General features: G+C 34.8%; 1 protein-coding gene across 6 annotated transcripts in view; it reads left to right on the forward strand.

Annotated features, from left to right (window-relative positions):
- The window catches only part of LOC142972194 (uncharacterized), a 421890-nt gene that overhangs the window by 363653 nt on the left and 44880 nt on the right, over nt 1–13357 (forward strand). The window lies entirely within an intron of this gene.

A 13357-nucleotide genomic window follows, 5' to 3' on the forward strand; every position in this document is an offset into this window, starting at 1 on the left:
ACTAACACAATAATCGTCTAAAACGAATAAAACAAATTCTTACCGCTCTCCAGTTCAATAGTGATTTTAAAATCTCAATTTAATTTCAATTCTCCGCAGCAAGAGATACAATAAAGCTGTATCACTAAACCCAATAATGTTCTCGCTACGAATTACCCTTGAACAGCGAAGAGCGTAGTGCAAATATAAATTTAAAAGGATTTCAATAATTAATTGGTCCTGTACAAACATTGGTGAATTCAAACATTTCCGGAGGGTTACATTTGCACTTAAACTTATATGTTGGACGAGTGTACTCACGTTATTGACAGTGAATTAGATGTTAGATTTATGGTTGAGAAATAAAGTAATGGATAGAGTGACGAAATACACAAATACTGTAATTGCAAAATAATATGTAGAAGAATAGATAAATCCTCCTTTTTACCTAAACTATACTACTATTAAAGCATGATATGATATGTATGCACTCTAAAATACATAAATCACGGCCATTTACGACACCTAAATCTTGAAACAATCATTTTCTGATTATATTAGTTCAATCAGAAAATTACACCAAGATAATGCATTTCGGAGCACCATAGGTATATCAATCATGAATTACTCAATCGATCACAACATTGACTCATTTATATTGCAAAACAGTTCACTGGGCTACATCCAAAGAAACATTTCATTGAATTCTCGAAATCACTTTCAACAAAGTTCAGTATCAAACCTACCCACCATGCCTAGAATATCGTTCTCGTAGGTGTTTCCCGCTTGGACGCTTCGCTGTTTGCTTTGAAAGGTCTCACAGTAGCCAGCCTTGCAGGATATTACTAGCCTCCAGCCATCCGCGATGAATTCTACTTGTCTATGGACCAAAATGGCGGTTACAATAACAGCTGACGTTATTTTTAGCGGGAAAGGAATTGTTTTTGAAATATCCTACCGTAAATGAAGTTGATTTTTGATTTTATGATTTTAGTGATATTATTCTCTTTTATATTATATAGTCTAGCCGCTAAAAATATTTTGTACAACAATTTTTCAACATTGTATTTTTAAGTTTACCTCAGGCTGGACTATATTTTTTTTCTGGAAAGATAGATATTTTAATAACCACTGTTTACACTTGCAAACTTCTTCTGAATCATACATATTCATTTAATTCCATTATTTTGATCTACTTCACACGAATAATATAAGTACAAAAGTTTGTAAACATCGTTTTTCGTAATATGTTTGTTTATATGCTAGTTTTTTCATATTTTAAACCACTTAAAGCCTTTATTACAGCTTCCTCCCACAAACCAATGTTCCATTTTCGCCTCATCAAATAGCAAACCTAATACATCAAGGCATACATCCATAAAATCAAATGGACACAAATAAAACAATCTCGTGCTGGTCCTACGCACACAACTCGAGGCCATTTAATTGGACCCTATCTGTTTACACAACCGGGACTCGAACTTGGATATTATTGATGTTGACCCTCAGTGCTGTGATGCTACTGAAATGTGTGTGTGATTTCATAAACTGAAAAGGAATTTTCCAACATCGATGTAAAAATTTTCCTTAATATTTATTCACTACTGGTTAGATTTTTAATAGTTTCCATGATTGATTCACAGGAGATTATTCGGCTGTCACTCCTGCATAGGTCTTTTAAGTCACGAACGAAGATGTTACTTTGTAACAAATATTCATCTATCTGACGCCACCTGAATCATTTGCAATAGATGGACACAGGCCGATGATGATGATTCGGAAAGAGAATACTTAAAAGCTCATCAAAGATTATATATTGATTCTTAAAGAAATAAAAATCCAGCTACACTTATCTTTAATATATATAATTCTTCTATAAGTGTGTATGTCACTGAACTTCTCTTAAACGACTGGACCGATTTTGATGAAATTTTTTGTGTGTGTTCAAGGGGATCTGAGAATGGTTTAGATTCACAATTTTGTCCGCTGGACAATGTTTTTTTATTTAATTTTTAAGGCAAAACCACGTTTGCCGGGTCAGCTAGTTTATAATAAAAATGGAAGCCTATGTCTGGCTACAAATAAACACCGGTAAATTTCATCTACACCGACCCAGTAGTTAAGCAATGAGACTATCACATAACACATAAGTTCATATTATTTAACATCACTCAAAAAATATACCACTACTCTGGATTGTTTCGATACACACTGCATTAGTAGATCATAAAATAAACATAAGTTCACAAAACTGTCTCATAAACGACCTATATCAATAAAATTTGAGTGCTTTTCTCTCGTCCGTCCAAACTTTCATATTAAATATACAAAAATATGTAGTGTAACTTTATATTAGTAGATTTCTTTCGTTTTATGAGTTAATATTTTTGTAAGTTATACTAAAATCAGTGACAAGATGTCTAAATATGATTTTCGGTTAACCTTCTCTTTGACGTTCCCAGATTGGTGTCAATTTCGTTGCAATTGAACTATTCAATATTTATGAAATTATTTTTATCGACTAATTTATGACTGGCTTCGCTCGCGTGGTTTCTTCAATGAGATTAGATTAGTCTGGATAGTTGTTTCAGAGTGTCAGTCCTTCCCATATCAGACAGGCATGTCAGTCATCCCAATTTATGGCATGATGGTTATTTAAGGCTCGAATAACTGTCAATATCTGCATGAATAAAAGACAATATATAAAAATTCTATCATCTACTCCTTAGACTTTTAAACCACTAAACCATATACAATCTATACTTATACTTAATATTATAAAGCTGAAGAGTTTGTTTGTTTGTTTGTTTGAACGCGTTAATCTCAGGAACTACTGGTCCGATTTGAAAAATTCTTTCAGTTTTAGATAGCCCATTTATCGAGGAAGGCTATAGGCTATATATCATCACGCTACGACCGACAGGAGCAGAGAAACAATAAAAAATGTTACAAAAACGGGTAAAATTTTGACATATTCTCTCTTATTTGACGCAAGCGAAGTTGCGCGGGTCAGCTAGTATACAATAAAATATGTAAATAATCTCTACAAATACGCCATAATATTTGAGAACAGTGTTTGTTTACCAATAAACAACATTCCGTATCTGCGCACATTCCTTCTCGGACGAATGTCGTTCAGAATGGGATGTGTTTATGTGCCCCATAATATTATGTTATGTTATTTTTGTTCATGTCACCATACTGTCTGGTTTTTATGATGTTTCACACAATGGATGTCGATGAGTTAATTTTAATATTTAGAAAACGGTTAATGTCACGAAGCGAAAGTTTATGCAACTAAATTGAAGTTTTCGATAAAAATATATGCGTATTTATCTATCAATTAACGACTGTTTTGTAATAACTCTTGGGTTTTATAATATACTAGCTGACCCGCGTAACTTCGCTTGTGTCCAATAAGAGAGAACGGGTGTTTTCCCCGTTTTTGTAACATAAATTACTGGTACTCCGCTCCTTTTGGTCGTAGCGTGATGATATATAGCCTATAGCCTTCCTCGATAAATGGACTATCTAAAACTGAAAGAATTTTTCAAATCGGACCAGTAGTTCCTGAGATTAGCGCGTTCAAACAAACAAACAAACAAACAAACAAACAAACAAACAAACAAACAAACAAACAAACTCTTCCGCTTTATAATATTAGTATAGATGTATGCCAAACATTTCCTTTGGATGGTTTGTTAAACTTTATCTTACCGGAACCTTACTATATGTATGTAATGTGTGTAATAAAGCGTAGCAATTTCATTAAGTAATCCATATTCGAGCTCCTACATACCGAACGTATGTACTTATTGCTGTATTTACCATCCACGCTGTTTTAATTTTTTCTTGAATCAATAAAGTTGCTTTGAAAACGATATAGCTCTTCATTATTCAGAAATTGCTTTTGATTCACGTTTGGTATTCCAAGTTCATAAAGTCAATCCTCTCTTCCAATACGTCAAAGCCTTTGACCTATAAACATTCTTAGACATTAATAAACAGACCAAAATCCACACATTGATATCTTCGACTAAGTAAGTAGTTTATACAACAAACATTATTCTTTCAGCCATCTTGTTATTTTGCTAACAGCTAAATGCGGGAGTTTCCTTATGTATTTCCTTTATTTGCCGGCATTTGGTCGCTGGCCAAGGCATAGTAACCTAGATGGAAACGATTTAGATGCCGTTTGTGTGGGCGTACTTAATGAGTGGGTAGTTGAATATTTTTTGTTAACTTGTTTTTATGGCACTTTTTCTATACATTTAGGTAAAGTAATAGTTTTTTGGTATTTTTTTTTAACATCATACGGGACTTTTTATTAATAGATTATATTAAAAAAACTTCAAAATATTATTGCTGTATGATCAATAACAAATGCACATAGTAAATGGAGACTTTGCAGCCAGATACACAAAGAACCGCGCCTGAAAATGTTGTAAAATAGTTTTAAAGACTTTTCACATCGTAATTTACCAACTAAACTGATAAAATACTTGGTTAATCACACTCAAATTCTCAAAACACAAATAAAATTTATTACACAACAAAATAAACGTTTTTCAAGTATCGCAGACCCGTATCCCAGAATAAAATTACAATTCAGAAGATCTGGAATGTTCCTATTCTAAACGCGAAACTTAACCATAATCCTTAAACACACGAAGTAAGTATTGGATACTTAAATAACAAAAACCACTAAAACATCAACGCTTGCATAACACGATATAACCCGCTCAATAACCATCTTAAGTCCAAAACACAGGCATTAACCTCCCCGAGGTCCGAACAAAACCCTTCACAATTTCTTAGCTATCTTAAACGCAGGCAATTTAATTTCATGCATCCTGATTCAAAATGCCTCTCCCCTAAAGGTCCCTTCAGCGTAATATCACATTAGGGAGGTAATTACACTCATATTTGTATTTTGAACCCTCTGAGGGTTCTTGCGACGGACAAGAACCGTCTTTTTGGACCTTTCAAAGGCTAATTTTCGGGATTTTATTTTTAAAAGTTGCTGTGATTAGGAGTGCTTTTTATGATGCTTATTGAATGCTTATTAGGTTACGGATAAAAACATCTGTTTATATTTTTTGAGAATATTTTCTCATGGAAGTAAAAATATATAGGCCCGGTTTTGTCTCAATTAAATGTTACATATTATAAGATAATGCGAACAAATTCAGCTTTAAAGTAGAATTTATATATCAACAAAATAATTAAAAAAAAAACTATTTTATAGATAGATAACCCACATCTAAAAACCTTTTTCATGGCATAAGAGTCATATGACAGTTTAAAAGAAAAGGACACAAACAATATATAAAAAGATCACCCAAAGATACATTAACCTATTCACTTTAAGTTACAAAACTGGCCGTGTCAATCTTCAATTCAATAAATACCCAAAAATAACTACAACTATTACACATACAGACATCAAAAACATTTAAATATTTTTTCATAATCTCAATATAATGTGCCTCACGTATTCGTCACGCGTCTGAAGGGTTATAATTGTGACAGACAGCGCACGAAGGGTTGACTAATTACGTTCTAACCGCGATTCATTCATGACTTTATATTTTTTAATTGGATACATTTGACTGTTAATGCATTATTCATTGCTGAACATTGAAGGCACGTAAAGTGAAAATGCGTGGAAGATTTAATGAAATTATCTTGTCTATTTAAGTAGACATAATGTTGTATACTGTAGTCTAACATTCTATAGCTATACGTTGTCTGTTGTGTAGATAAAGAAGTCATCACTTTGCTACTACTGCGTTGGGAAATTTTAAATTAGATTTCATCTATACTAATATTATAAATCTGAAGAGTTTGTTTGTTTGAACGCGCTAATCTCGGGAACTTCTGATCCGATTTGAAAAATTCTTTCAATGTTATATAGCCCATTTATCGAGGAAGGCTATAGGCTATGTATCATCACGCTACGACCAATAGGAGCAGAGTACCAGTGAAAAATGTTACAAAAACGGGAAATATTATGATTCTCTTATGTGACGCAAGCAAAGTTGCGCGGGTCAGCTAGTACATTATACATGCGTAAAATCATGTTTTTTCCATAGGGGTAGACCAAGACCAAAGAACGCCGCGTGGTACAATCCTAACCTTATTCAAAGCCATATGTTAATTAGCTTATCACAAAAAAAAACTATTTCGAGTTCCAAAGTAGTGTCTAGTTTTATTTTGCGGCTTACAATTTTACGTAAGAGCGAGTAGCTTTACGTGCCTTGCAATCCGTAACCCAAAACACTAACATGCCTCACTAAGTAGCAACATTATTATTATTAGCCTATATCGTCCCACTGCTGGGCAAAGGCCTCCCCCATATCTTTCCACTGCAAGCGATCTTCGGCGGTCTGTACCCAATCTGGGTTGTAGGAGTCAAGCTCGTCTCTCCATCTCTTGCGAGGTCTCCCTCGCCGCCGTCTCCCGGTTGGCGGGGTCCACTTCGTCGCTATTTTGGCCCATGCGTCATCCGGCATTCGACAAACGTGGCCCGCCCAGTTCCACTTCAGCTTAGCGGCCTTTTCAGCTACGTCTGCTATTTGAGTTTTGGAGCGCAGTGTCGTGTTTCTGACCCTGTCTGTAAGCCGTACTCCCAGTATGCTGCGCTCCATGGCTCGCTGGCAAACCCTGAGCCTGGACTTCTGGACGGATGTCAAAGACCAAGTCTGTGCGCCGTAGGTAAGTATGGGAAGGATGCACATATCCATGAGCCTACGCTTCATGGTGATTGGAAGCTTGCCTTTCATTAAATGTTTCATAGCCCAATAGCTCCTCCAGGCATTTTCAATTCGTCTTTCGACTTCTTTTTCTTGTCGAGCCTGGAAGGAGACTATTTGCCCTAAGTATGTAAACTCATGGACATATGCAACCTGTTCTCCGTTCACTTCAACTCTACGTCTGGCGCTATTTGTCATAAGCTTGGTCTTTGACATATTCATCTTCAGTCCAACCTCAAGGCCTGCCGAGCTTAGGTCTTGTAACATAGATTGCAGTTCCGTAGCTGTGGTCGAGAAAAGAACGATGTCGTCGGCAAAACGAAGATTTGTTATCTTAATTCCTCCGACATCGATGCCTTTTCCCGACCATTGGTCCGCTAAGCTTTTGAAGGTTTCCTCGAGAACACTGTTGAATAATTTAGGAGATAGCGGATCTCCCTGCTTGACACCTTTTTCTATTTTAAAACATGGACCGGTGGTTTCAAGTTTTATTGCGGCTGTACTATTGGCATATATGTTTTGTATTAAATCAATGTAGGTTTGTTCTATGTTTTGTTTTTTAAGTGCAGTGAGAATGGATTCGTGGGAAACACTATCGAAAGCTTTGGTGTAATCTACAAAGGCCATGTAGATCGGGATATTGAATTCGTGGTGCTTTTCTATGATCTGGTTAAGTGTTTGGAGGTGGTCGGTAGTGGATAGGCCGGCACGGAAACCGGCTTGTTCGGGGGGTTGGTGTTGCTCAAGTTGTTTAGTGATTCGGTTTTCAATGAGTTTAATAAATGTTTTGTATAAGTGGGAGATTAAGCTTATGGGTCTATAGTTATTAATATCACTCTTGTCCCCTTTTTTGTGAAGAAGTATGATCTCAGAGTGACAGAACTCCTGTGGCATGTAGCCGGTTTTTAAGATGTCGTTAAAAAAGTTTGTGATAGTAGGAAGAAGGGTCGGTGCGCCAATTTTCAAAGCTTCAGTGGATATCCCATCATGGCCTGAACTTTTGTTGTATTTCATCTTGTTTAAAGCGACTTGTACTTCGATGCCTGTGAAAGGGGAAATAGTATCGGGACACTGGTAGGCGGATACTGTTTGTAATGGATCGCTGTCTGAATACAGTTGCTTATAGAAATTTGTGCAAATAGTCATTATTTTATCTCTATTGTTACGTTTGGTACCCTGTTCATCCTTAAGACTTGTTATCCAGATTTTACCCTGTGTGATTCCTTGTCGAGCTATTTTGAGTGATCGGTTTCTATCGAGAGCTTCTGATATTAATTTATTATTATAATCTCTCAGATCATGACGAATACTTCTTTTAACTCTTCTATCCAACATTTTGAATTGTTCGAATGAAATTGATTTGCTTTTCTCTCTCTCATCAATTAGTCTTAGGCTTTCGTGTGACAGTTTATGAGTTTTTCTTTTGTTTACTTTAATTTTCTGACTGGCTATTTTTATGTGTTTTTTAATTGCTCTATATTCTTCTTCTATAAAGTCGTTATTAATTACATTTTGGTTTAATTCTAAAAGACTAAAAGCATTTTGAAGTTCGATGTTAAATGATTCTCTGTTATTTATAAGTAATTCTTTGTTTAAAAATTTAATATTGCGCGTGAACATTTTTTGGCGAAGTATTTTGAGATCAAAGACTAGTTTTATCCTAAGAGGTCTATGGTCTGAGCAGTATTTTATATTATTGATAATTTCTACATTTTTGACTATTTGAGTGTTGGAGGAAAGGGCATAATCAATTTCATTTTTTGTTCTGTTATCTGGGGAAGCCCACGTCCATCGACGGTGTGGTTTCTTGTAGAATAAACTATTGGTTATGGTAAGGTTTTGACCAAACGCAAACTGCAGTAATGTGTTACCACGTTCATTGCGACTACCTAATCCATGCGGCCCTATAATATTTGTATTGTCTGTATCCAACCGTTGGCCCAGTTTTGCGTTGAAATCTCCTAATACTACTGTCCAAGATCCTCTATGTTTATCACAAATGTCATTGAGTTGGTCGTAAAATTTCTCTATCTCGTCATCAGAATATGAAGATGTGGGTGCGTACACTTGGATGACAGTCAGGGTTTTTGTATCAGATATTCTAAATTTTAGAGCTGCTATTCTATCTGAGTGTCCTATAAATTCAATTATATTATGTTTCCACTTCTTCGCTACAAGAAAACCAACTCCGTTCGAGCCACTTATGTGTCCAATATGAAAAAATATGTATTTATCAGTTTCGACAGTATATTCGCCTTCTCTTCTAACTTCTGAAAGACCTATTATATCCCAGTTTAAAGAACTTAATGCGTTTTCTAATTCTAGTAATCTGTCTTGGCTCATCAAAGTACGCACATTATATGTTAAAACGTTAAGCTTATTCTCGGAATCCTTTTTTCTTGCCGTGGTCGTTTGATTATTATTAGTACATCCCGCCCGGAGATTCTTAGCACCCCTAGTTCCAGAGATATCTCTAGAACTGCCGGGCACTTGGGGCCTGTTTTTATTTTGGCTTGTCATGTTCATGAGTGGAAATCAAGAGGGGTTTGGACATATAACCCACCACGCTTGTCCAATGCGTGTTGGTGGGTGTGCAGTGGGTCTACTGACTCGACCCGGGGACGCCGCCGTTGACACGCTAGGTGCTCTTCCGCCGCCGCCCTAAGTTGGTATCCTGCGCTAACACCAACCCTTCCAAAACAGGCCTTCACTGGGTTTTGTCTACCCAGTTTGTCCCATTTTGACGACAGTTTAACGTCATATCGAGGACGAGTGACGAGTAGCAACAAAACAAGAAATTTTAAATTCTGTCATCGATTTCATTGCATTTATAAGAAAATCCCATTTAATACTTTGCAAACACGTTATTATAAAATTGACTGAGAGAACAGCGACTGACATAGTTCCTAAGTCAAATCCCCACGAAGTTCTCTAACACCATGAATATTGAAATAGGACTAAATAAGCTACTAATCTCCAGAGAGTATTAGCTTTGGGACAAGTCATAAGCGAGAGAGATTTCTTAGGCGGAAGCGAGAGCGTGTTACACTCGTTTTGTATTTATTTGTAATTTCTTTGAAAATATGCTATTCTTTAAGACTGAAAAAGATTGCACGAATACGTGCACCAGTCTTTTTGACTGTTCAATTTGTATACCAGACATATTTATATAGAAATCCATTGATGCGATATCAACAAATAGGTATAAATTGGAAATTATATTGGTATTATAAACTCGAATAAAAATTGGGATATTTTGGCTAGATAAAAAGTACTTACAAAATGTTTAATCAGCTGGACATGACGAGAATTCGCTCGCAGCAAACTTTAAACCACACGTAAACAAATCAAAAACTCCTTTAAATATACAGCATAATCTTAATATTTTGGCAAAACGGTTTATATCTCGTCAAATGGCTTAATGGCAAAATAAACTGAATTTTAATAGGAAACTTGGTGAAGTAATTATTTTCCCATGGGCCCCCCTCTTTAGGGGAGAATTGTAAACAGTATGGACGTCAAACTGCCTCTTTTTATAATTTAATAAGGATGCTTTCCAATACTTTATTAGCTTTAAATGGAGGAAATTGTTCGCGAAGAGGGCTCCTAATTTAATATAAGTATTAAATCGGGATTTTGTTGAAAAAAGCGGATGAATGGACCTTTCTTATCACATTTGCCTCTTGTTTATTTATTCAAGTTGGTATTTTAGTCCCGAAATCTTCTTTTCTTCGTGAATTTACATGCTACTTACAAATTTTATTAGGAATTCCTATGAGAAGACTTCGAAATTGAACAAAATATTTACAATATCCTGTATATCCGAAACGATTTTCACAAATAACTGCTTTATTTTGTGCCTTATATACTACCCCTCAATATTTTAATTAACACCATTTTATCTATAACAGAATGTCAAAGTAACAAAACGTTTTCAATAAAGCCGGTCTGATGGAAATTTGACCAGCATTGAAAGACCTCTATCAGCGTACAAACACGAAGCATGATTTAGAGTTAGTCTTTTCCTCAAAGGTCAAGTTACATTGGTCGTCACCTGAACAGTTATTATAATTTCGATTGGCTCCCGTTTGATTTAACACAGGCGTTCGATAATTTACTATTCGAAGTTAGAGAGCGATGAAAGGCCGGAAATTAAATTTCTTGAAAGCAGCTTAAATTGAACGTTATGAATACATTTTAAATTGAATCCTGAAGTCCTGAGACTTCCTTCCGACTTGTTTTTATAGTAGGAGTTTTAATTAAGTAATAGAAGATAGGGATGATGAGAGATATGTTTAAACAAGTGGAAAAAATAGCATCCTCATTCTATAAGAAAACATTATTTTAATATGGTTTCTTTGACTTCAGATTTAAGAACCTAAAAATAATTTATAATAATAGTAAGTTTTGTTAACATTTTGCGTACATGTTTTTTACTTTTGAATCTTCATGTATTCTTTGTTTTGTTACAGGTAACAATCATGATGTACATCAGTAAAAGTAAAATAAAAAAAATTCTACTGGTTTGTATATATTTTTTAGGTTTTTATAAGAATCTACTATGGCTTTGTTTTACATTAATTGACTAATAGTAAGACTCAAAGTAAGGATTGAAGTTACTTCGTAAAAGAAGCTAGTCGAACAACTAATCTGTTTACACAAGTTATGATATTTTCACTTGCAAATTCTCCCATGTTATTCTCACATTTCACATTACTTAAAATTCAATCATCCAAATAATATCATCAGTCACTGCAAAACTAAAACAACAATCCTTTCACAAAGACATTTGTTTTAAACACCATACAAACTTTCATCTAACCTTATCAATCCACAATACTTAATCCTTAACTATGACTTGAACAAGGAACAACGTGTTGAGAACATAAATGTTGCAATATGAAGGATCCTTGTCTATGAGACAAGATTTATAGAGTTCCGCCCGTGATTAAATACAGACCTTTGAGATGAACTTGTAGGGCGATATGGGGAAGGAATATTTTGAGGTCATTTACCTACTGAAAACTTGTGTTTGATGTATTATACTATTAGTTATAAGTAGTATTGCAAAGTTGTAAAATTTGTTTTGATCAGGATTGGAAAACATAAAAGTACTGGGAGGTCGGTCTATTTATGAATTATGTGAAATTGTTAAAAGTAGGTATTTCTATTTTATTCTATTTATTTTCCTGTAAAATGGGTCGCGATTATACGCGACTAATATTTTTTTGTTTACGGTAACCAGTTTGTTTTCCGACGTTTCGTTAAATATCCTGAAAATCATAAACTATTCTGTTTTATCTATCTTTTTTTAATAGCAGCATTGATGTTTTAAGCTTTACACGCGTTATCTTATAAAAAAAAAACAATGCTAAATAATGAAAATGTGTTCTCTGGCTCGCTTCATTTTCGTGAATAACTAAATGTCTCATTCTATTACTCAAATTGACATTTAACATTCAGAATATCAGTATATATTTACTTAAATAATTTGAATAAGAAAGCAGCACCATTGTAACTAAAACCACTTGAAACTTTATTAAATATTTTAAACCACGGCCCGCTTTCATCCCAAAATTTTCATCAAGGATTTTATCCGTAATTCCGTCTAAAATATGGTTGCTCCACACCCTTCTTGAAGGCAAATAGGCTGTAAGAAATTATCTCTGCCTACTACAACGGTACAACTAGAAGTGATGTAATTAAACGCAGGGACTTCAAACTTGGGACTTTGCTACATAAAGTTCTTTGTCTACAGTTTCCTTACGATGGAATGAAACCCTTAAGTCTCTTTGTATAAATTTATTAACAGTAAAAATGTTAATCTCTCCTTTGTTTTTTTTGTTTTTTATTTTATTTATTTTTTCTTTACAATGTTATCGGGTTGAAGTGAAGTTTTGTCGTAAAGTGTTACTTGAATCAGTTTGTTTCAAACTAAGATCTATTTGGATTTTGAATCTCCCTTTTGATGCGACGGACAGATTCAATTTTGAATTGACGAGCATTTAGAGAAATCTATATTGAGGGTTTTGACTTGATTCAAAGCGGGACATAATTATTTATTTGCAATTGGAAATATAGCGGAAAATATACTTTCTAAAAATCTCGATTCTGGTACAAAAAAAAAAAGTATTACAAAACATAATTACTCGCTTCACAGCACTTACATTTTTCATTTCTTGCAACCAAGAACCGTAAACGACAAAACCGATTAATATTTACCGTAATAACTCAAACTTGTCCATTCCCACCCCTTCTTGGCATTAAATCTCTTTTTTTCTTGGCCGTCAGTCGCAAATCTTAGGGGGCCCTTAAGAAGAAATTAAAAGTAATACCCGGAAGGGCTCTAAAGCCCTATAACGTCCTTTGTGCTGTTAATCAGATGAAATATTTAATTACTTGTTCCTGATGCTGCTGCTGTCAGGGCTGACAACCCTTTAGGAGATCCAAGAGAAGAAATACAGCGGAAAAACTCCGTAATACTCGTACGCAAATATAATTGAATTCAATTAGATGCTTTATTCTTGGTCCTAGTGCCCAGATATTCTCACTTATGATTACGTCTGTATAACCTTTATAAGCCACTTGAAAAAAAGGAGGTCTTCAATTTTCTTTTTTGCCAA

Source organism: Anticarsia gemmatalis, chromosome 4, assembly GCF_050436995.1.
Source record: "Anticarsia gemmatalis isolate Benzon Research Colony breed Stoneville strain chromosome 4, ilAntGemm2 primary, whole genome shotgun sequence".
In the NCBI taxonomy this organism is placed as follows: Eukaryota; Metazoa; Arthropoda; class Insecta; order Lepidoptera; family Erebidae; genus Anticarsia; species Anticarsia gemmatalis.